The sequence below is a fragment of the Tachypleus tridentatus genome, chromosome 8 (assembly GCF_004210375.1).
Source record: "Tachypleus tridentatus isolate NWPU-2018 chromosome 8, ASM421037v1, whole genome shotgun sequence".
Taxonomy (NCBI): domain Eukaryota; kingdom Metazoa; phylum Arthropoda; class Merostomata; order Xiphosura; family Limulidae; genus Tachypleus; species Tachypleus tridentatus.
In genome coordinates this window covers 45,788,499-45,810,572 of record NC_134832.1, presented here as the reverse complement: position 1 = coordinate 45,810,572, position 22,074 = coordinate 45,788,499, and the positions used below count along the sequence as shown (strand labels likewise).

At 35.8% G+C, this 22,074-nt stretch overlaps 7 non-coding genes across 7 annotated transcripts; 3 read left to right on the top strand and 4 right to left on the bottom strand.

The window, feature by feature from the left end:
- Nucleotides 1-443: 443 nt before the first annotated feature.
- On the bottom strand, nt 444-524 carry TRNAS-AGA (transfer RNA serine (anticodon AGA)). Its single transcript has one exon. It is a non-coding gene; the product is annotated as a tRNA-Ser (tRNA).
- Nucleotides 525-3,668: 3,144 nt separating this feature from the next.
- Nucleotides 3,669-3,750, bottom strand: TRNAS-AGA (transfer RNA serine (anticodon AGA)). Its single transcript has one exon. It is a non-coding gene; the product is annotated as a tRNA-Ser (tRNA).
- Nucleotides 3,751-6,914: 3,164 nt separating this feature from the next.
- Nucleotides 6,915-6,996, bottom strand: TRNAS-AGA (transfer RNA serine (anticodon AGA)). Its single transcript has one exon. It is a non-coding gene; the product is annotated as a tRNA-Ser (tRNA).
- Nucleotides 6,997-10,162: 3,166 nt separating this feature from the next.
- Nucleotides 10,163-10,244, bottom strand: TRNAS-AGA (transfer RNA serine (anticodon AGA)). Its single transcript has one exon. It is a non-coding gene; the product is annotated as a tRNA-Ser (tRNA).
- A 4,844-nt stretch (nt 10,245-15,088) lies between these two features.
- On the top strand, nt 15,089-15,170 carry TRNAS-UGA (transfer RNA serine (anticodon UGA)). The gene has a single exon. It is a non-coding gene; the product is annotated as a tRNA-Ser (tRNA).
- A 2,877-nt stretch (nt 15,171-18,047) lies between these two features.
- Nucleotides 18,048-18,129, top strand: TRNAS-UGA (transfer RNA serine (anticodon UGA)). The gene has a single exon. It is a non-coding gene; the product is annotated as a tRNA-Ser (tRNA).
- A 2,890-nt stretch (nt 18,130-21,019) lies between these two features.
- TRNAS-UGA (transfer RNA serine (anticodon UGA)) lies at nt 21,020-21,101 on the top strand. Its single transcript has one exon. It is a non-coding gene; the product is annotated as a tRNA-Ser (tRNA).
- Nucleotides 21,102-22,074: the final 973 nt, after the last annotated feature.

The following is a 22,074-nucleotide window of genomic DNA, read 5'->3' as shown; positions in this document are numbered from 1 at the left end:
GTCAGTAGTAAAAATAAATAATGAAACATTCGACTTTATTTTTTGAAGTGAAATCCCTTTCAACTCATTTCGATCAATACTTCTCAAGGCATCATTTAAACAGTGAAATATCGTTCGAGAGAGAGTACTTTGGACATGTTATTTATAAATATTTATATTAAAACGGTTAAATGTTGTTTCTTACGAACTAACTTTTAAACATGTGAACTCTAACTATTGTTATTATTTAAAGAATACCGGCGTTTCAACGTTCCCAAAACATTCTTTCTATACGTCGGAAATTTTACAGAGTGCGATATTCGCGCCACTAATTACTCTATCTTTAGCTGCTCTACTCAAGTATTCAAAATATTTCTTTATTTTTATAAGAAAGAACACAGAAAAAAAGAATATTTTCGAAACTATTCACCAAGTGTTTCGTTCCAATTAATAGAAGAAAATATCGCAGTCGGTAGGATTCGAACCTACGCGGGAAAAACCAATGGATTTCTAGTCCATCGCCTTAACCACTCGGCCACGACTGCTGGTAGGTAAGTTATAAATGAAAGTTAGTTCTCAGGTGTAAATGAAAACGAGTTTTTTTTTTTTTTTAAAATGGAAACTCAAACGAACATCGCAGGTGTTTAGTTCAGAGAGAGAGAAATCTCAACAATGCTCTCTCCAACTCTGGTGGTCAGGAACGTTGTGGTTCCTCATCTTCCACTCACGTGAGAAATTATTGAAATTTACATGAGGTTTTTGCCTTTATTTTATTTTGACTTTTTTATACTTAAGAGGAGAGTTTGGTCATAATACTGGTGAGCGAGGCAAACGCGGCATCCAAGATGCCAGGCAGGCCGGAACCAAACAGCAGATATCCAGCTGAATATGAACGCGAGACGACCCGTTTCAGTGCTGGACAATAATGCTGCCTTGGCTGGGATCTAAAGATCCAATGCCTGAGATTTAGCTGCGGGGAAATGGGAATGCGCCGGAAAACCAACTTTCACAGGACAGGCGCCGAAAGATTTACCTGTCCTGTGCCCGAGATCTGAAAAATAAGTACATATTATAGTCATGAGGTTTATCTTTTATGTACTTTGTTGTGTGATTTGTGATTGCTGAAATATGTTATATTGTAAAATGTATTTTGTCCCTGCTTTGGCCAATTTACATAGTGATGCAGTTAGTTTGTTTCAGTGTTCTGCTTTTAAATAACATTTGTATGACATTTCTGGGAGTCTGTTTCTTAGAGTTGGAAAGTTACTAATTTGGTGTATGTAATTTACGGAAGTGTATGATGGTAGTCTGTTTGCTGCTCTTAGTATTTTACTTTGTTGTACTTTGATTTTTTTTGTTGTGCGTTACTTCGCATTTTATATGTGACTTGTCATCCACAGTCTATCAACGGACGGATGTAATCCTCGTATATTTAGATATTGGTCTTTGGTGAGCAGTTTGAGCGTTTGCTATTTAAAGTCATTAAATGTAAAATGCGTTTTTTTGATTGACGAGTGCATGTTGTTATGTTTTTTTTCCATGTTAGCCTTGAGTCCAAAGTGATGCCAAGGAATGTGATGTGTTTGCTCATGTTAATGGCGTATTTCCGAGCGAGATATTTACTTTTCTAGAGTTTTTCTTTGTCTTTTAATTTCCTGTAAAAGGTGATTGCTTATGTTTTAGTTGGATTTAAAAACCACTCTCCAATTGTTGCTCCAGTTCGAGACATTGTTTAGTTTCTCGAACGCGAGAGATGACCAATAGTGGGTTTCTGGAGATACTCGAGATTGAAATGTCGTCTGCGTATTGCGAATTGTGAGTGTATGTTAAACTGGGAAAAGGTATATCGCTGACGAAAATAATATACAGTAGTGGAGAAAGGACTGATCCTTGGGGCAGTTATTTTGAAAGTTTTTGATATAGTTTTATTGACTTTTACTTGTGCTATTCTATCTGTTAGGAAGTTTGATATCCATTTAATAACAGTGTGATTTGTTTTCAGATGTGTTAAATTATACTTGATGGCGTTGTGCTAAACGCTGTCAAATGCTTTTAACATCTAAAAATACACCTATGGTTGCCTGGTTAGAACTAGGGCGGTATCTGATCGAGATGCGGACTTCTGTATAATTCGTTGTGTCTTCATAGTGTCGAAAGGAAGCATGACGTGTTCGTATTTTTGAAGCCTGATTTTCAAGTGCACTTGCTACGAGAGTTCTTTAAACTTTGTTCTGATATCCTATCACACAGCCTGAAGAAGGATAGAAGAATATTTTCTTTAAATTAAAACAACCTAAAACTGCAGATAATAACTGTGTTTTTCTTTCACATTCACAAGAATCGAGTACGCACGTGCCTTTGTGACGGATGGTACTCAGTTGCTACATGCTTGATGAGAATGTATAGGGAAAAGAATATTCTTCCAACGTAAATCTGAAGGTGACGCCGAAGGACCAAAATCCGTAAAACAGAATTATTACAAACAGAAGTCGTTCAACACACATGAAGTACAAATAAATATTGGAGCACAACAAATAAAACAATCTTTATTCCATCGTTTATTTAAATTGACGAAACCTTTATTATTAAATATTCAAAGGGAAGATCTTTTTATCGTTTTAACATCTCATTTTCTTTATTTTGATACACTTTTTCTTCTAATATGCAATGTATCGATTTTCTCAGCGCACTGTCTAACAACTGCTGCGCTTGTCAGTTCCATTTCTCACGACATTGTTTACGGTTCGGTTGTCGTGTAGATACATGTAGCCTGAGGTGTTACTTTCAACACGTTCACTTTCAGAAAAACAGAAGGATTGGAGAAAAGTAAGAAGGATTGGAGAAACAATACTTTTTGGAATTATATTCTGTTGTTCAGTGTTCGAGGTTTTAACAGTTAATGTTCTGTAGATATTGGCGTCGCAGAAAGCACAACATCTGCTAATCTTTAAAGTAAGCTGCCTCATAATTGATTGGATAGCAAACGTTTAGAAGTATTCTACATTATGTTTTCTTTGAATAGAAAATGTGAAAGAAAATGTACCAGAGTAATGTGAATGAGATGTTACGAAATACAATAGTACGTTAGGTTAGTATTTGAAAATTAAATTGCATAATCAGTTCAGGGCAGTTGTGGCCGAGTGGTTAAGATAATGGATTTGAAATCCATTGGGATAATCGTGCGTAGGTTGGAATCCTACCGACTGCGAGTGATATCGTTTTTAATACCTAGGGAGAAACCTAATAGTCAGTAGTAAAAATAAATAATGAAACATTCGACTTTATTTTTTGAAGTGAAATCCCTTTCAACTCATTTCGATCAATACTTCTCAAGGCATCATTTAAACAGTGAAATATCGTTCGAGAGAGAGTACTTTGGACATGTTATTTATAAATATTTATATTAAAACGGTTAAATGTTGTTTCTTACGAACTAACTTTTAAACATGTGAACTCTAACTATTGTTATTATTTAAAGAATACCGGCGTTTCAACGTTCCCAAAACATTCTTTCTATACGTCGGAAATTTTACAGAGTGCGATATTCGCGCCACTAATTACTCTATCTTTAGCTGCTCTACTCAAGTATTCAAAATATTTCTTTATTTTTATAAGAAAGAACACAGAAAAAAAGAATATTTTCGAAACTATTCACCAAGTGTTTCGTTCCAATTAATAGAAGAAAATATCGCAGTCGGTAGGATTCGAACCTACGCGGGAAAAACCCAATGGGTTTCTAGTCCATCGCCTTAACCACTCGGCCACGACTGCTGGTAGGTAAGTTATAAATGAAAGTTAGTTCTCAGGTGTAAATGAAAACGAGTTTTCTTTTTTTTTTAAAATGGAAACTCAAACGAACATCGCAGGTGTTTAGTTCAGAGAGAGAAATCTCAACAATGCTCTCTCCAACTCTGGTGGTCAGGAACGTTGTGGTTCCTCATCTTCCACTCACGTGAGAAATTATTGAAATTTACATGAGGTTTTTGCCTTTATTTTATTTTGACTTTTTTATACTTAAGAGGAGAGGTTGGTCATAATACTGGTGAGCGAGGCAAACGCGGCATCCAAGATGCCAGGCAGGCCGGAACCAAACAGCAGATATCCAGCTGAATATGAACGCGAGACGACCCGTTTCAGTGCTGGACAATAATGCTGCCTTGGCTGGGATCTAAAGATCCAATGCCTGAGATTTAGCTGCGGGGAAATGGGAATGCGCCGGAAAACCAACTTTCACAGGACAGGCGCCGAAAGATTTACCTGTCCTGTGCCCGAGATCTGAAAAATAAGTACATATTATAGTCATGAGGTTTATCTTTATGTACTTTGTTGTGTGATTTGTGATTGCTGAAATATGTTATATTGTAAAATGTATTTTGTCCCTGCTTTGGCCAATTTACATAGTGATGCAGTTAGTTTGTTTCAGTGTTCTGCTTTTAAATAACATTTGTATGACATTTCTGGGAGTCTGTTTCTTAGAGTTGGAAAGTTACTAATTTGGTGTATGTAATTTACGGAAGTGTATGATGGTAGTCTGTTTGCTGCTCTTAGTATTTTATTTTGTTGTACTTTGATTTTTTTGTTGTGCGTTACTTCGCATTTTATATGTGACTTGTCATCCACAGTCTATCAACGGACGGATGTAATCCTCGTATATTTAGATATTGGTCTTTGGTGAGCAGTTTGAGCGTTTGCTATTTAAAGTCATTAAATGTAAAATGCGTTTTTTTGATTGACGAGTGCATGTTGTTATGTTTTTTTTCCATGTTAGCCTTGAGTCCAAAGTGATGCCAAGGAATGTGATGTGTTTGCTCATGTTAATGGCGTATTTCCGAGCGAGATATTTACTTTTCTAGAGTTTTTCTTTGTCTTTTAATTTCCTGTAAAGGTGATTGCTTATGTTTTAGTTGGATTTAAAAACCACTCTCCAATTGTTGCTCCAGTTCGAGACATTGTTTAGTTTCTCGAACGCGAGAGATGACCAATAGTGGGTTTCTGGAGATACTCGAGATTGAAATGTCGTCTGCGTATTGCGAATTGTGAGTGTATGTTAAACTGGGAAAAGGTATATCGCTGACGAAAATAATATACAGTAGTGGAGAAAGGACTGATCCTTGGGGCAGTTATTTTGAAAGTTTTTGATATAGTTTTATTGACTTTTACTTGTGCTATTCTATCTGTTAGGAAGTTTGATATCCATTTAATAACAGTGTGATTTGTTTTCAGATGTGTTAAATTATACTTGATGGCGTTGTGCTAAACGCTGTCAAATGCTTTTAACATCTAAAAATACACCTATGGTTGCCTGGTTAGAACTAGGGCGGTATCTGATCGAGATGCGGACTTCTGTATAATTCGTTGTGTCTTCATAGTGTCGAAAGGAAGCATGACGTGTTCGTATTTTTGAAGCCTGATTTTCAAGTGCACTTGCTACGAGAGTTCTTTAAACTTTGTTCTGATATCCTATCACACAGCCTGAAGAAGGATAGAAGAATATTTTCTTTAAATTAAAACAACCTAAAACTGCAGATAATAACTGTGTTTTTCTTTCACATTCACAAGAATCGAGTACGCACGTGCCTTTGTGACGGATGGTACTCAGTTGCTACATGCTTGATGAGAATGTATAGGGAAAAGAATATTCTTCCAACGTAAATCTGAAGGTGACGCCGAAGGACCAAAATCCGTAAAACAGAATTATTACAAACAGAAGTCGTTCAACACACATGAAGTACAAATAAATATTGGAGCACAACAAATAAAACAATCTTTATTCCATCGTTTATTTAAATTGACGAAACCTTTATTATTAAATATTCAAAGGGAAGATCTTTTATCGTTTTAACATCTCATTTTCTTTATTTTGATACACTTTTTCTTCTAATATGCAATGTATCGATTTTCTCAGCGCACTGTCTAACAACTGCTGCGCTTGTCAGTTCCATTTCTCACGACATTGTTTACGGTTCGGTTGTCGTGTAGATACATGTAGCCTGAGGTGTTACTTTCAACACGTTCACTTTCAGAAAAACAGAAGGATTGGAGAAAAAGTAATTTTGACAATTAGATTCTTTTTACAGAAGAATTGGAGAAACAATACTTTTTGGAATTATATTCTGTTGTTCAGTGTTCGAGGTTTTAACAGTTAATGTTCTGTAGATATTGGCGTCGCAGAAAGCACAACATCTGCTAATCTTTAAAGTTAGCTGCCTCATAATTGATTGGATAACAAACGTTTAGAAGTATTCTACATTATGTTTTCTTTGAATAGAAAATGTGAAAGAAAATGTACCGGAGTAATGTGAATGAGATGTTACGAAATACAATAGTACGTTAGGTTAGTATTTGAAAATTAAATTGCATAATCAGTTCAGGGCAGTTGTGGCCGAGTGGTTAAGATAATGGATTTGAAATCCATTGGGATAATCGTGCGTAGGTTGGAATCCTACCGACTGCGAGTGATATCGTTTTTAATACCTAGGGAGAAACCTAATAGTCAGTAGTAAAAATAATTAATGAAACATTCGACTTTATTTTTTGAAGTGAAATCCCTTTCAACTCATTTCGATCAATACTTCTCAAGGCATCATTTAAACAGTGAAATATCGTTCGAGAGAGAGTACTTTGGACATGTTATTTATAAATATTTATATTAAAACGGTTAAATGTTGTTTCTTACGAACTAACTTTTAAACATGTGAACTCTAACTATTGTTATTATTTAAAGAATACCGGCGTTTCAACGTTCCCAAAACATTCTTTCTATACGTCGGAAATTTTACAGAGTGCGATATTCGCGCCACTAATTACTCTATCTTTAGCTGCTCTACTCAAGTATTCAAAATATTTCTTTATTTTTATAAGAAAGAACACAGAAAAAAAGAATATTTTCGAAACTATTCACCAAGTGTTTCGTTCCAATTAATAGAAGAAAATATCGCAGCCGGTAGGATTCGAACTTACGCGGGAAAAACCCAAGGGGTTTCTAGTCCATCGCCTTAACCACTCGGCCACGACTGCTGATAGGTAAGTTATAAATGAAAGTTAGTTCTCAGGTGTAAATGAAAACGAGTTTTTTTTTTTTTTAAAATGGAAACTCAAACGAACATCGCAGGTGTTTAGTTCAGAGAGAGAAATCTCAACAATGCTCTCTCCAACTCTGGTGGTCAGGAACGTTGTGGTTCCTCATCTTCCACTCACGTGAGAAATTATTGAAATTTACATGAGGTTTTTGCCTTTATTTTATTTTGACTTTTTTATACTTAAGAGGAGAGGTTGGTCATAATACTGGTGAGCGAGGCAAACGCGGCATCCAAGATGCCAGGCAGGCCGGAACCAAACAGCAGATATCCAGCTGAATATGAACGCGAGACGACCCGTTTCAGTGCTGGACAATAATGCTGCCTTGGCTGGGATCTAAAGATCCAATGCCTGAGATTTAGCTGCGGGGGGAAATGGGAATGCGCCGGGAAACCCAACTTTCACAGGACAGGCGCCGAAAGATTTACCTGTCCTGTGCCCGAGATCTGAAAAATAAGTACATATTATAGTCATGAGGTTTATCTTTTATGTACTTTGTTGTGTGATTTGTGATTGCTGAAATATGTTATATTGTAAAATGTATTTTGTCCCTGCTTTGGCCAATTTACATAGTGATGCAGTTAGTTTGTTTCAGTGTTCTGCTTTTAAATAACATTTGTATGACATTTCTGGGAGTCTGTTTCTTAGAGTTGGAAAGTTACTAATTTGGTGTATGTAATTTACGGAAGTGTATGATGGTAGTCTGTTTGCTGCTCTTAGTATTTTATTTTGTTGTACTTTGATTTTTTTGTTGTGCGTTACTTCGCATTTTATATGTGACTTGTCATCCACAGTCTATCAACGGACGGATGTAATCCTCGTATATTTAGATATTGGTCTTTGGTGAGCAGTTTGAGCGTTTGCTATTTAAAGTCATTAAATGTAAAATGCGTTTTTTTGATTGACGAGTGCATGTTGTTATGTTTTTTTTCCATGTTAGCCTTGAGTCCAAAGTGATGCCAAGGAATGTGATGTGTTTGCTCATGTTAATGGCGTATTTCCGAGCGAGATATTTACTTTTCTAGAGTTTTTCTTTGTCTTTTAATTTCCTGTAAAAGGTGATTGCTTATGTTTTAGTTGGATTTAAAAACCACTCTCCAATTGTTGCTCCAGTTCGAGACATTGTTTAGTTTCTCGAACGCGAGAGATGACCAATAGTGGGTTTCTGGAGATACTCGAGATTGAAATGTCGTCTGCGTATTGCGAATTGTGAGTGTATGTTAAACTGGGAAAAGGTATATCGCTGACGAAAATAATATACAGTAGTGGAGAAAGGACTGATCCTTGGGGCAGTTATTTTGAAAGTTTTTGATATAGTTTTATTGACTTTTACTTGTGCTATTCTATCTGTTAGGAAGTTTGATATCCATTTAATAACAGTGTGATTTGTTTTCAGATGTGTTAAATTATACTTGATGGCGTTGTGCTAAACGCTGTCAAATGCTTTTAACATCTAAAAATACACCTATGGTTGCCTGGTTAGAACTAGGGCGGTATCTGATCGAGATGCGGACTTCTGTATAATTCGTTGTGTCTTCATAGTGTCGAAAGGAAGCATGACGTGTTCGTATTTTTGAAGCCTGATTTTCAAGTGCACTTGCTACGAGAGTTCTTTAAACTTTGTTCTGATATCCTATCACACAGCCTGAAGAAGGATAGAAGAATATTTTCTTTAAATTAAAACAACCTAAAACTGCAGATAATAACTGTGTTTTTCTTTCACATTCACAAGAATCGAGTACGCACGTGCCTTTGTGACGGATGGTACTCAGTTGCTACATGCTTGATGAGAATGTATAGGGAAAAGAATATTCTTCCAACGTAAATCTGAAGGTGACGCCGAAGGACCAAAATCCGTAAAACAGAATTATTACAAACAGAAGTCGTTCAACACACATGAAGTACAAATAAATATTGGAGCACAACAAATAAAACAATCTTTATTCCATCGTTTATTTAAATTGACGAAACCTTTATTATTAAATATTCAAAGGGAAGATCTTTTTATCGTTTTAACATCTCATTTTCTTTATTTTGATACACTTTTTCTTCTAATATGCAATGTATCGATTTTCTCAGCGCACTGTCTAACAACTGCTGCGCTTGTCAGTTCCATTTCTCACGACATTGTTTACGGTTCGGTTGTCGTGTAGATACATGTAGCCTGAGGTGTTACTTTCAACACGTTCACTTTCAGAAAAACAGAAGGATTGGAGAAAAGTAATTTTGACAATTAGATTCTTTTTACAAAAGAATTGGAGAAACAATACTTTTTGGAATTATATTCTGTTGTTCAGTGTTCGAGGTTTTAACAGTTAATGTTCTGTAGATATTGGCGTCGCAGAAAGCACAACATCTGCTAATCATTAAAGTTAGCTGCCTCATAATTGATTGGATAACAAACGTTTAGAAGTATTCTACATTATGTTTTCTTTGAATAGAAAATGTGAAAGAAAATGTACCAGAGTAATGTGAATGAGATATTACGAAATACAATAGTACGTTAGGTTAGTATTTGAAAATTAAATTGCATAATCAGTTCAGGGCAGTTGTGGCCGAGTGGTTAAGATAATGGATTTGAAATCCATTGGGATAATCGTGCGTAGGTTGGAATCCTACCGACTGCGAGTGATATCGTTTTAATACCTAGGGAGAAACCTAATAGTCAGTAGTAAAATAATTAATGAAACATTCGACTTTATTTTTTGAAGTGAAATCCCTTTCAACTCATTTCGATCAATACTTCTCAAGGCATCATTTAAACAGTGAAATATCGTTCGAGAGAGAGTACTTTGGACATGTTATTTATAAATATTTATATTAAAACGGTTAAATGTTGTTTCTTACGAACTAACTTTTAAACATGTGAACTCTAACTATTGTTATTATTTAAAGAATACCGGCGTTTCAACGTTCCCAAAACATTCTTTCTATTCGTCGGAAATTTTACAGAGTGCGATATTCGCGCCACTAATTACTCTATCTTTAGCTGCTCTACTCAAGTATTCAAAATATTTCTTTATTTTTATAAGAAAGAACACAGAAAAAAAGAATATTTTCGAAACTATTCACCAAGTGTTTCGTTCAAATTAATAGAAGAAAATATCGCAGTCGGTAGGAATCGAACCTACGCGGGAAAATCCCAATGGATTTCTAGTCCATCGCCTTAACCACTCGGCCACGACTGCTGATAGGTAAGTTATAAATGAAAGTTAGTTCTCAGGTGTAAATGAAAACGAGTTTTCTTTTTTTTAAAAATGGAAACTCAAACGAACATCGCAGGTGTTTAGTTCAGAGAGAGAGAAATCTCAACAATGCTCTCTCCAACTCTGGTGGTCAGGAACGTTGTGGTTCCTCATCTTCCACTCACGTGAGAAATTATTGAAATTTACATGAGGTTTTTGCCTTTATTTTATTTTGACTTTTTTATACTTAAGAGGAGAGGTTGGTCATAATACTGGTGAGCGAGGCAAACGCGGCATCCAAGATGCCAGGCAGGCCGGAACCAAACAGCAGATATCCAGCTGAATATGAACGCGAGACGACCCGTTTCAGTGCTGGACAATAATGCTGCCTTGGCTGGGATCTAAAGATCCAATGCCTGAGATTTAGCTGCGGGGGGAAATGGGAATGCGCCGGGAAACCCAACTTTCACAGGACAGGCGCCGAAAGATTTACCTGTCCTGTGCCCGAGATCTGAAAAATAAGTACATATTATAGTCATGAGGTTTATCTTTTATGTACTTTGTTGTGTGATTTGTGATTGCTGAAATATGTTATATTGTAAAATGTATTTTGTCCCTGCTTTGGCCAATTTACATAGTGATGCAGTTAGTTTGTTTCAGTGTTCTGCTTTTAAATAACATTTGTATGACATTTCTGGGAGTCTGTTTCTTAGAGTTGGAAAGTTACTAATTTGGTGTATGTAATTTACGGAAGTGTATGATGGTAGTCTGTTTGCTGCTCTTAGTATTTTATTTTGTTGTACTTTGATTTTTTTGTTGTGCGTTACTTCGCATTTTATATGTGACTTGTCATCCACAGTCTATCAACGGACGGATGTAATCCTCGTATATTTAGATATTGGTCTTTGGTGAGCAGTTTGAGCGTTTGCTATTTAAAGTCATTAAATGTAAAATGCGTTTTTTTGATTGACGAGTGCATGTTGTTATGTTTTTTTTCCATGTTAGCCTTGAGTCCAAAGTGATGCCAAGGAATGTGATGTGTTTGCTCATGTTAATGGCGTATTTCCGAGCGAGATATTTACTTTTCTAGAGTTTTTCTTTGTCTTTTAATTTCCTGTAAAGGTGATTGCTTATGTTTTAGTTGGATTTAAAAACCACTCTCCAATTGTTGCTCCAGTTCGAGACATTGTTTAGTTTCTCGAACGCGAGAGATGACCAATAGTGGGTTTCTGGAGATACTCGAGATTGAAATGTCGTCTGCGTATTGCGAATTGTGAGTGTATGTTAAACTGGGAAAAGGTATATCGCTGACGAAAATAATATACAGTAGTGGAGAAAGGACTGATCCTTGGGGCAGTTATTTTGAAAGTTTTTGATATAGTTTTATTGACTTTTACTTGTGCTATTCTATCTGTTAGGAAGTTTGATATCCATTTAATAACAGTGTGATTTGTTTTCAGATGTGTTAAATTATACTTGATGGCGTTGTGCTAAACGCTGTCAAATGCTTTTAACATCTAAAATACACCTATGGTTGCCTGGTTAGAACTAGGGCGGTATCTGATCGAGATGCGGACTTCTGTATAATTCGTTGTGTCTTCATAGTGTCGAAAGGAAGCATGACGTGTTCGTATTTTTGAAGCCTGATTTTCAAGTGCACTTGCTACGAGAGTTCTTTAAACTTTGTTCTGATATCCTATCACACAGCCTGAAGAAGGATAGAAGAATATTTTCTTTAAATTAAAACAACCTAAAACTGCAGATAATAACTGTGTTTTTCTTTCACATTCACAAGAATCGAGTACGCACGTGCCTTTGTGACGGATGGTACTCAGTTGCTACATGCTTGATGAGAATGTATAGGGGAAAAGAATATTCTTCCAACGTAAATCTGAAGGTGACGCCGAAGGACCAAAATCCGTAAAACAGAATTATTACAAACAGAAGTCGTTCAACACACATGAAGTACAAATAAATATTGGAGCACAACAAATAAAACAATCTTTATTCCATCGTTTATTTAAATTGACGAAACCTTTATTATTAAATATTCAAAGGGAAGATCTTTTTATCGTTTTAACATCTCATTTTCTTTATTTTGATACACTTTTTCTTCTAATATGCAATGTATCGATTTTCTCAGCGCACTGTCTAACAACTGCTGCGCTTGTCAGTTCCATTTCTCACGACATTGTTTACGGTTCGGTTGTTGTGTAGATACATGTAGCCTGAGGTGTTACTTTCAACACGTTCACTTTCAGAAAAACAGAAGGATTGGAGAAAAAGTAATTTTGACAATTAGATTCTTTTTACAGAAGAATTGGAGAAACAATACTTTTTGGAATTATATTCTGTTGTTCAGTGTTCGAGGTTTTAACAGTTAATGTTCTGTAGATATTGGCGTCGCAGAAAGCACAACATCTGCTAATCATTAAAGTTAGCTGCCTCATAATTGATTGGATAACAAACGTTTAGAAGTATTCTACATTATGTTTTCTTTGAATAGAAAATGTGAAAGAAAATGTACCTATATAAAAAACAACCTAAAACTGCAGATAATAATAAGGAAAAATAATAAAAAAATGTATGCTTCTTGAAGATCTATAGTGTTTTTTTACATATTAATAGTAACGTGATGTAATTTATCGTTTAGCTCAGAACTGTGTCAAAACAATTCACGTTTTTTGAACTTTTCTCTCATTTTCTTCAGGAGCTGTCACACCATTAAAGTATTACGCTTTCTCATCGGCCACTAAACTAAAACTACAGAGTATAGTGAACGTGCATAACGAATGAGTAGCGTGTATAATTGGTAAACCGTGGTGTCTGTCTTGGTGTTCGCCCACTTCATCGGGATTCGATCTATGTTTTGGATTAGTGACTGTCAGGTTCAGCATTCGCCTTTTCTTCCCTCTCAAGAATTGTTAGTTTGTTTCTCCTGTTAAAATCCTCGACAGTGAGCATTGTTGAGTTACCTTTCCTTTCGCTTTGTCCATTGTTCGCAGTTATAATTAACATTCCACTTTCGTGCCTCGTCCAAATGGTGGGGCAGTATTAACTCGTATATTTTCACGAACTTCCTTAGTGCTAGATCGCACTATTTGTCCATGTTCTTCATGCAGTTTTACTTTAAAAAGCGGAGAAAGAAAATAAATTCACGGCCCTCATCCTGAAGAGATCAAATTGATCCACATCTGTTCTGTGAACCTCGTCACAGTTTGCGGTCTCGAATATAGCTTCTAATAAAAGTTCCATTTCCGAAGGAAATCGCGTTTCCTCCGATAGAAATCTCAGCAGTCCTTATTACAGAATGTTCATCCGCGAATATGCTCTACTTTTTCGTCATTAGATCCCACGTTATCATTTTACAAACGGCGTGATTTGGTCGCAAATATTTCGAAATGCCGCACGTCACGACTGAACCACATGGACGAACACGCTCGTCCTTTCATCTATCCAGGCATTACAATGTCACTTTTCCATTAATGGAGCCCAAGAGATTGCGATAGTGACCACGCGTCTTCACTCGTGTCTGGTATTTCAAAATAAGGGACGGCAGACTAAGATAGCCCTAGACTAGAGTAACACAGGAAAAACATTTCACACTCACAATTTGTAACAAATTTACCGGCTAAAAATGGCCTCTGAAACAAATCTCGTTTTTTTCACTTTGGATCTTCGCTTCATATTTACGTTATCGTAACATTAAAATCATTTCTAAATTCAAACCTTAATTTCCATGTCTCGTGTATTAAATTCATAATGAGTTTCAATTAATAATAATGATCAGTTTTGTTTGGTTTTATCTTCACAATTTAATATGTTTTGAATAAGCTTTTAGCTCACCCACTGTTCGAAACTTACTTGACTCTCTAAGAATTAGTATGGTCAAAGAATGATTATCATCAAAGTTATTATACTTCTGTATAATTCGTTGTGCCTCCGTACTGTCGAAAGGAAACATGATGTGTTCGTATTTGTTAAGGCTGTTCATAAAGTGTATTTGCTACGGGTGTTTTTAAATTTTTGTTATCATATCCTAACACATAGCCTGAAGAAGAATAAAAAAATTTCCTTCAATTAAAACAACCTAAAACTAAAGATAATAACTACGTTTTTCTTACCTTCTCACCAGTATCGACCACATGCCTTTTATCAGCATGATGAGCGTGTATAAACGGAAGGAATGCTTCCCACGTACATCTGAAGCAAACGGAGAAGAACCAAAATCCGAAAACGAGAAGTATTGCAGAGAATATAAAGGAGTCGTTCAACACAGGTAACGTACAAATATTGGAGCGCAACAAATAAATAAATCTTTATTCCATACTTTATTTAAACTTATGAAATCTTGATTATTAAATATTAAAAGTGAAGACGACAATGCAAATGTTTTTTATCATTTTAAAATCTCATTTGCTTTATTTTAATCTTTTTTCTAATAATGTGTACTTTAGCGATTTTCTCAGCGCAGTGTGTAATTACTGTTGCGCTTGTCACATCCATTTGTCATGCCATTGTTTACTGTTCGGTTGTCGCGTAGAAATATCTAGCCTGAAGTGTAACTTGCATCACGTTCGCTTTCGCACCAACAGAATAATTAGTGAAAAAAGATAATTTTGTACAATTATATTTTGTTGTTCAGGGCTCCAGGTTTTCTCATCTGTAAGTGTTCTGTAGTTATAGGAGGCACCGAAAGCACATTTTCTTCTGCTAATCTTTAAAGGCACCTGGCTCATAATTGATGGGATTACAAACGTCTCCAAGTATTCTACCTCATGTTTTGCGCGAATAGAAAATGTCCATTAGATTGGTGATGAGAAATCGAAGTGCACATATACGCTACAGCAGTTGTGGCCGAGTGGTTAAGGCGATGGACTTGAAATCCATTGGGTTATTCCCGCGTAGGTTCGAATCCTACCAACTGCGAGTGATATCATTTTTAATACCAACGGAGAAATCGAATCGTTCGGACGAAAGGTAACTTTGGAAACATCCGACTACTTTTGTGAAGTGAAATCCTTTTCCACTTGTTTCGATCAATACTTCTGACGGCATCCCTAATACACTGAAATATATTACGAGAGAGTGTACTTGGGACGTGTTATGGATAACTAGAAATATAAAATTTATATTAAAACTTTTAATTGTTGTTTCTTACGAACTAACTTTTAGAGAAAGGATCTCTGAGCATTCTCGTAATATAAATAATCCTTCTCTTTACAAAATATTCGGTTCATACGTGGGAATTTTTATAAGGTGTTAGATTTACGTCACTACTTATGTCATTTTAATTCATGAGCTGCTCTACTTATTTGTTCAAAAGTTTTCATTATTTATATTGGAAAGAAAACATACTCATAGAATATTGGCGAAATTATTCACAAAGTGACCCTTCCAAATAATGGCAAGAAAACACCGGAATCTGTAGAATTCAAACCTACGCGGGAAAAACCCAATGGATTTCTAGTCCATCGCCTTAACCACTCGGCCACGACCGCTCGTGTTTTTTCTACTTTAATGATTGTTAGTTTTCAAAGGAAAAATAATCAAAAATGTATGCTTCTTGAAGATCTATAGTGTTTCCTTACATATTAATAGTAACGTGATGTAATTTATCGTTTAGCTCAGAACTGTGTCAAAACAATTCACGTTTTTTGAACTTTTCTCTCATTTTCTTCAGGAGCTGTCACACCATTAAAGTATTACGCTTTCTCATCGGCCACTAAACTAAAACTACAGAGTATAGTGAACGTGCATAACGAATATGTAGCGTGTATAATTGGTAAACCGTGGTGTCTGTCTTGGTGTTCGCCCACTTCATCGGGATTCGATCTATGTTTTGGATTAGTGACTGTCAGGTTCAGCATTCGCCTTTTCTTCCCTCTCAAGAATTGTTGGTTTGTTTATCCTGTTAAAATCCTCGACAGTGAGCATTGTTGAGTTACCTTTCCTTTCGCTTTGTCCATTGTTCGCAGTTATAATTAACATTCCACTTTCGTGCCTCGTCCAAATGGTGGGGCAGTATTAACTCGTATATTTTCACGAACTTCCTTAGTGCTAGATCTCACTATTTGTCCATGTTCTTCATGCAGTTTTATTTTAAAGGGCGGAGAAAGAAAATAAATTCACGGCCCTCATCCTGAAGAGATCAAATTGATCCACATCTGTTCTGTGAACATCGTCACAGTTTGCGGTCTCGAATATAGCTTCTAATAAAAGTTCCATTTCCGAAGGAAATCGCGTTTCCTCCGATAGAAATCTCAGCAGTCCTTATTACATCCGCGAATATGCTCTACTTTTCGTTATTAGATCCCACGTTATCATTTTACAAACGGCGTGATTTGGTCGCAAATATTTCGAAATGCCGCACGTCACGACTGAACCACATGGACGAACACGCTCGTCCTTTCATCTATCCAGGCATTACAATGTCACTTTTCCATTAATGGAGCCCAAGAGATTGCGATAGTGACCACGCGTCTTCACTCGTGTCTGGTATTTCAAAATAAGGGACGGCAGACTAAGATAGCCCTAGACTAGAGTAACACAGGAAAACATTTCACACTCACAATTTGTAACAAATTTACCGGCTAAAATGGCCTCTGAAACAAATCTCGTTTTTTCACTGTGGATCTTCGCTTCATATTTACGTTATCGTAACATTAAAATCATTTCTAAATTCAAACCTTAATTTCCATGTCTCGTGTATTAAATTCATAATGAGTTTCAATTAATAATAATGATCAGTTTTGTTTGGTTTTATCTTCACAATTTAATATGTTTTGAATAAGCTTTAGCTCACCCACTGTTCGAAACTTACTTGACTCTCTAAGAATTAGTATGGTCAAAGAATGATTATCATCAAAGTTATTATACTTCTGTATAATTCGTTGTGCCTCCGTACTGTCGAAAGGAAACATGATGTGTTCGTATTTGTTAAGGCTGTTCATAAAGTGTATTTGCTACGGGTGTTTTTAAATTTTTGTTATCATATCCTAACACATTGCCTGAAGAAGAATAAAAAAAATTTCCTTCAATTAAAACAACCTAAAACTAAAGATAATAACTACGTTTTCTTACCTTCTCACCAGTATCGACCACATGCCTTTTATCAGCATGATGAGCGTGTATAAACGGAAGGAATGCTTCCCACGTACATCTGAAGCAAACGGAGAAGAACCAAAATCCGAAAACGAGAAGTATTGCAGAGAATATAAAGGAGTCGTTCAACACAGGTAACGTACAAATATTGGAGCGCAACAAATAAATAAATCTTTATTCCATACTTTATTTAAACTTATGAAATCTTGATTATTAAATATTAAAAGTGAAGACGACAATGCAAATGTTTTTTATCATTTTAAAATCTCATTTGCTTTATTTTAATCTTTTTTCTAATAATATATACTTTAGCGATTTTCTCAGCGCAGTGTGTAATTACTGTTGCGCTTGTCACATCCATTTGTCATGCCATTGTTTACTGTTCGGTTGTCGCGTAGAAATATCTAGCCTGAAGTGTAACTTGCATCACGTTCGCTTTCGCACCAACAGAATAATTAGTGAAAAAAGATAATTTTGTACAATTATATTTTGTTGTTCAGGGCTCCAGGTTTTCTCATCTGTAAGTGTTCTGTAGTTATAGGAGGCACCGAAAGCACATTTTCTTCTGCTAATCTTTAAAGGCACCTGGCTCATAATTGATGGGATTACAAACGTCTCGAAGTATTCTACCTCATGTTTTGCGCGAATAGAAAATGTCCATTAGATTGGTGATGAGAAATCGAAGTGCATATATACGCTACAGCAGTTGTGGCCGAGTGGTTAAGGCGATGGACTTGAAATCCATTGGGTTATTCCCGCGTAGGTTCGAATCCTACCAACTGCGAGTGATATCATTTTTAATACCAACGGAGAAATCGAATCGTTCGGACGAAAGGTGACTTTGGAAACATCCGACTACTTTTGTGAAGTGAAATCCTTTTCCACTTATTTCGATCAATACTTCTGACGGCATCCCTAAAGCACTGAAATATATTACGAGAGAGTGTACTTGGGACGTGTTATGGATAACTAGAAATATAAAAATTTATATTAAAACTTTTAATTGTTGTTTCTTACGAACTAACTTTTAGAGAAAGGATCTCTGAGCATTCTCGTAATATAAATAATCCTTCTCTTTACAAAATATTCGGTTCATACGTGGGAATTTTTATAAGGTGTTAGATTTACGTCACTACTTATGTCATTTTTAATTCATGAGCTGCTCTACTTATTTGTTCAAAAGTTTTCATTATTTATATTGGAAAGAAAACATACTCATAGAATATTGGCGAAATTATTCACAAAGTGACCCTTCCAAATAATGGCAAGAAAACACCGGAATCTGTAGAATTCAAACCTACGCGGGAAAAACCCAATGGATTTCTAGTCCATCGCCTTAACCACTCGGCCACGACCGCTCGTGTTTTTTTCTACTTTAATGATTGTTAGTTTTCAAAGGAAAAATAATCAAAAAATGTATGCTTCTTGAAGATCTATAGTGTTTCCTTACATATTAATAGTAACGTGATGTAATTTATCGTTTAGCTCAGAACTGTGTCAAAACAATTCACGTTTTTTTGAACTTTTCTCTCATTTTCTTCAGGAGCTGTCACACCATTAAAGTATTACGCTTTCTCATCGGCCACTAAACTAAAACTACAGAGTATAGTGAACGTGCATAACGAATATGTAGCGTGTATAATTGGTAAACCGTGGTGTCTGTCTTGGTGTTCGCCCACTTCATCGGGATTCGATCTATGTTTTGGATTAGTGACTGTCAGGTTCAGCATTCGCCTTTTCTTCCCTCTCAAGAATTGTTGGTTTGTTTATCCTGTTAAAATCCTCGACAGTGAGCATTGTTGAGTTACCTTTCCTTTCGCTTTGTCCATTGTTCGCAGTTATAATTAACATTCCACTTTCGTGCCTCGTCCAAATGGTGGGGCAGTATTAACTCGTATATTTTCACGAACTTCCTTAGTGCTAGATCTCACTATTTGTCCATGTTCTTCATGCAGTTTTATTTTAAAGGGCGGAGAAAGAAAATAAATTCACGGCCCTCATCCTGAAGAGATCAAATTGATCCACATCTGTTCTGTGAACCTCGTCACAGTTTGCGGTCTCGAATATAGCTTCTAATAAAAGTTCCATTTCCGAAGGAAATCGCGTTTCCTCCGATAGAACTCTCAGCAGTCCTTATTACATCCGCGAATATGCTCTACTTTTTCGTTATTAGATCCCACGTTATCATTTTACAAACGGCGTGATTTGGTCGCAAATATTTCGAAATGCCGCACGTCACGACTGAACCACATGGACGAACACGCTCGTCCTTTCATCTATCCAGGCATTACAATGTCACTTTTCCATTAATGGAGCCCAAGAGATTGCGATAGTGACCACGCGTCTTCACTCGTGTCTGGTATTTCAAAATAAGGGACGGCAGACTAAGATAGCCCTAGACTAGAGTAACACAGGAAAAACATTTCACACTCACAATTTGTAACAAATTTACCGGCTAAAAATGGCCTCTGAAACAAATCTCGTTTTTTTCACTGTGGATCTTCGCTTCATATTTACGTTATCGTAACATTAAAATCATTTCTAAATTCAAACCTTAATTTCCATGTCTCGTGTATTAAATTCATAATGAGTTTCAATTAATAATAATGATCAGTTTTGTTTGGTTTTATCTTCACAATTTAATATGTTTTGAATAAGCTTTTAGCTCACCCACTGTTCGAAACTTACTTGACTCTCTAAGAATTAGTATGGTCAAAGAATGATTATCATCAAAGTTATTATACTTCTGTATAATTCGTTGTGCCTCCGTACTGTCGAAAGGAAACATGATGTGTTCGTATTTGTTAAGGCTGTTCATAAAGTGTATTTGCTACGGGTGTTTTTAAATTTTTGTTATCATATCCTAACACATAGCCTGAAGAAGAATAAAAAAAAATTTCCTTCAATTAAAAACAACCTAAAACTAAAGATAATAACTACGTTTTTCTTACCTTCTCACCAGTATCGACCACATGCCTTTTATCAGCATGATGAGCGTGTATAAACGGAAGGAATGCTTCCCACGTACATCTGAAGCAAACGGAGAAGAACCAAAATCCGAAAACGAGAAGTATTGCAGAGAATATAAAGGAGTCGTTCAACACAGGTAACGTACAAATATTGGAGCGCAACAAATAAATAAATCTTTATTCCATACTTTATTTAAACTTATGAAATCTTGATTATTAAATATTAAAAGTGAAGACGACAATGCAAATGTTTTTTATCATTTTAAAATCTCATTTGCTTTATTTTAATCTTTTTTCTAATAATGTATACTTTAGCGATTTTCTCAGCGCAGTGTGTAATTACTGTTGCGCTTGTCACATCCATTTGTCATGCCATTGTTTACTGTTCGGTTGTCGCGTAGAAATATCTAGCCTGAAGTGTAACTTGCATCACGTTCGCTTTCGCACCAACAGAATAATTAGTGAAAAAAGATAATTTTGTACAATTATATTTTGTTGTTCAGGGCTCCAGGTTTTCTCATCTGTAAGTGTTCTGTAGTTATAGGAGGCACCGAAAGCACATTTTCTTCTGCTAATCTTTAAAGGCACCTGGCTCATAATTGATGGGATTACAAACGTCTCCAAGTATTCTACCTCATGTTTTGCGCGAATAGAAAATGTCCATTAGATTGGTGATGAGAAATCGAAGTGCACATATACGCTACAGCAGTTGTGGCCGAGTGGTTAAGGCGATGGACTTGAAATCCATTGGGTTATTCCCGCGTAGGTTCGAATCTTACCAACTGCGAGTGATATCATTTTAATACCAACGGAGAAATCGAATCGTTCGGACGAAAGGTGACTTTGGAAACATCCGACTACTTTTGTGAAGTGAAATCCTTTTCCACTTGTTTCGATCAATACTTCTGACGGCATCCCTAAAGCACTGAAATATATTACGAGAGAGTGTACTTGGGACGTGTTATGGATAACTAGAAATATAAAAAATTTATATTAAAACTTTTAATTGTTGTTTCTTACGAACTAACTTTAGAGAAAGGATCTCTGAGCATTCTCGTAATATAAATAATCCTTCTCTTTACAAAATATTCGGTTCATACGTGGGAATTTTTATAAGGTGTTAGATTTACGTCACTACTTATGTCATTTTAATTCATGAGCTGCTCTACTTATTTGTTCAAAAGTTTTCATTATTTCTATTGGAAAGAAAACATACTCATAGAATATTGGCGAAATTATTCACAAAGTGACCCTTCCAAATAATGGCAAGAAAACACCGGAATCTGTAGAATTCAAACCTACGCGGGAAAAACCCAATGGATTTCTAGTCCATCTTTTTTTTTTTTTCTCTTTATTTATCCCACCTCAACGAGGGGGTATACACAGAAATACAACAAATAAAACACAAGTTAATGAATTAGCATGTAACAATAACTCTATAGATTACCATGCTGAAAATTACCACAAAGTTAATAAAATTAAGGAAAAGAAATAAAAGAGGTAATTGGAACAGCAGGTAATCCAACAAACATTATAATGAACATTAACAAACAAGAAATCAATGGATCTTTCATTGGTAACAAAAATATAATGAAATAACAACTTATCTTAACAACGTACACAAGAAATAACCTTGGGCACCTTGGGTTACCAAGCTACCAACATAAGAATACACAGAATAAAAAACATTTAATGAGTTATGTAACAAAGATCTATGATAATGAAGATATATATGTCTCCGTACACGCACTTTAAACATG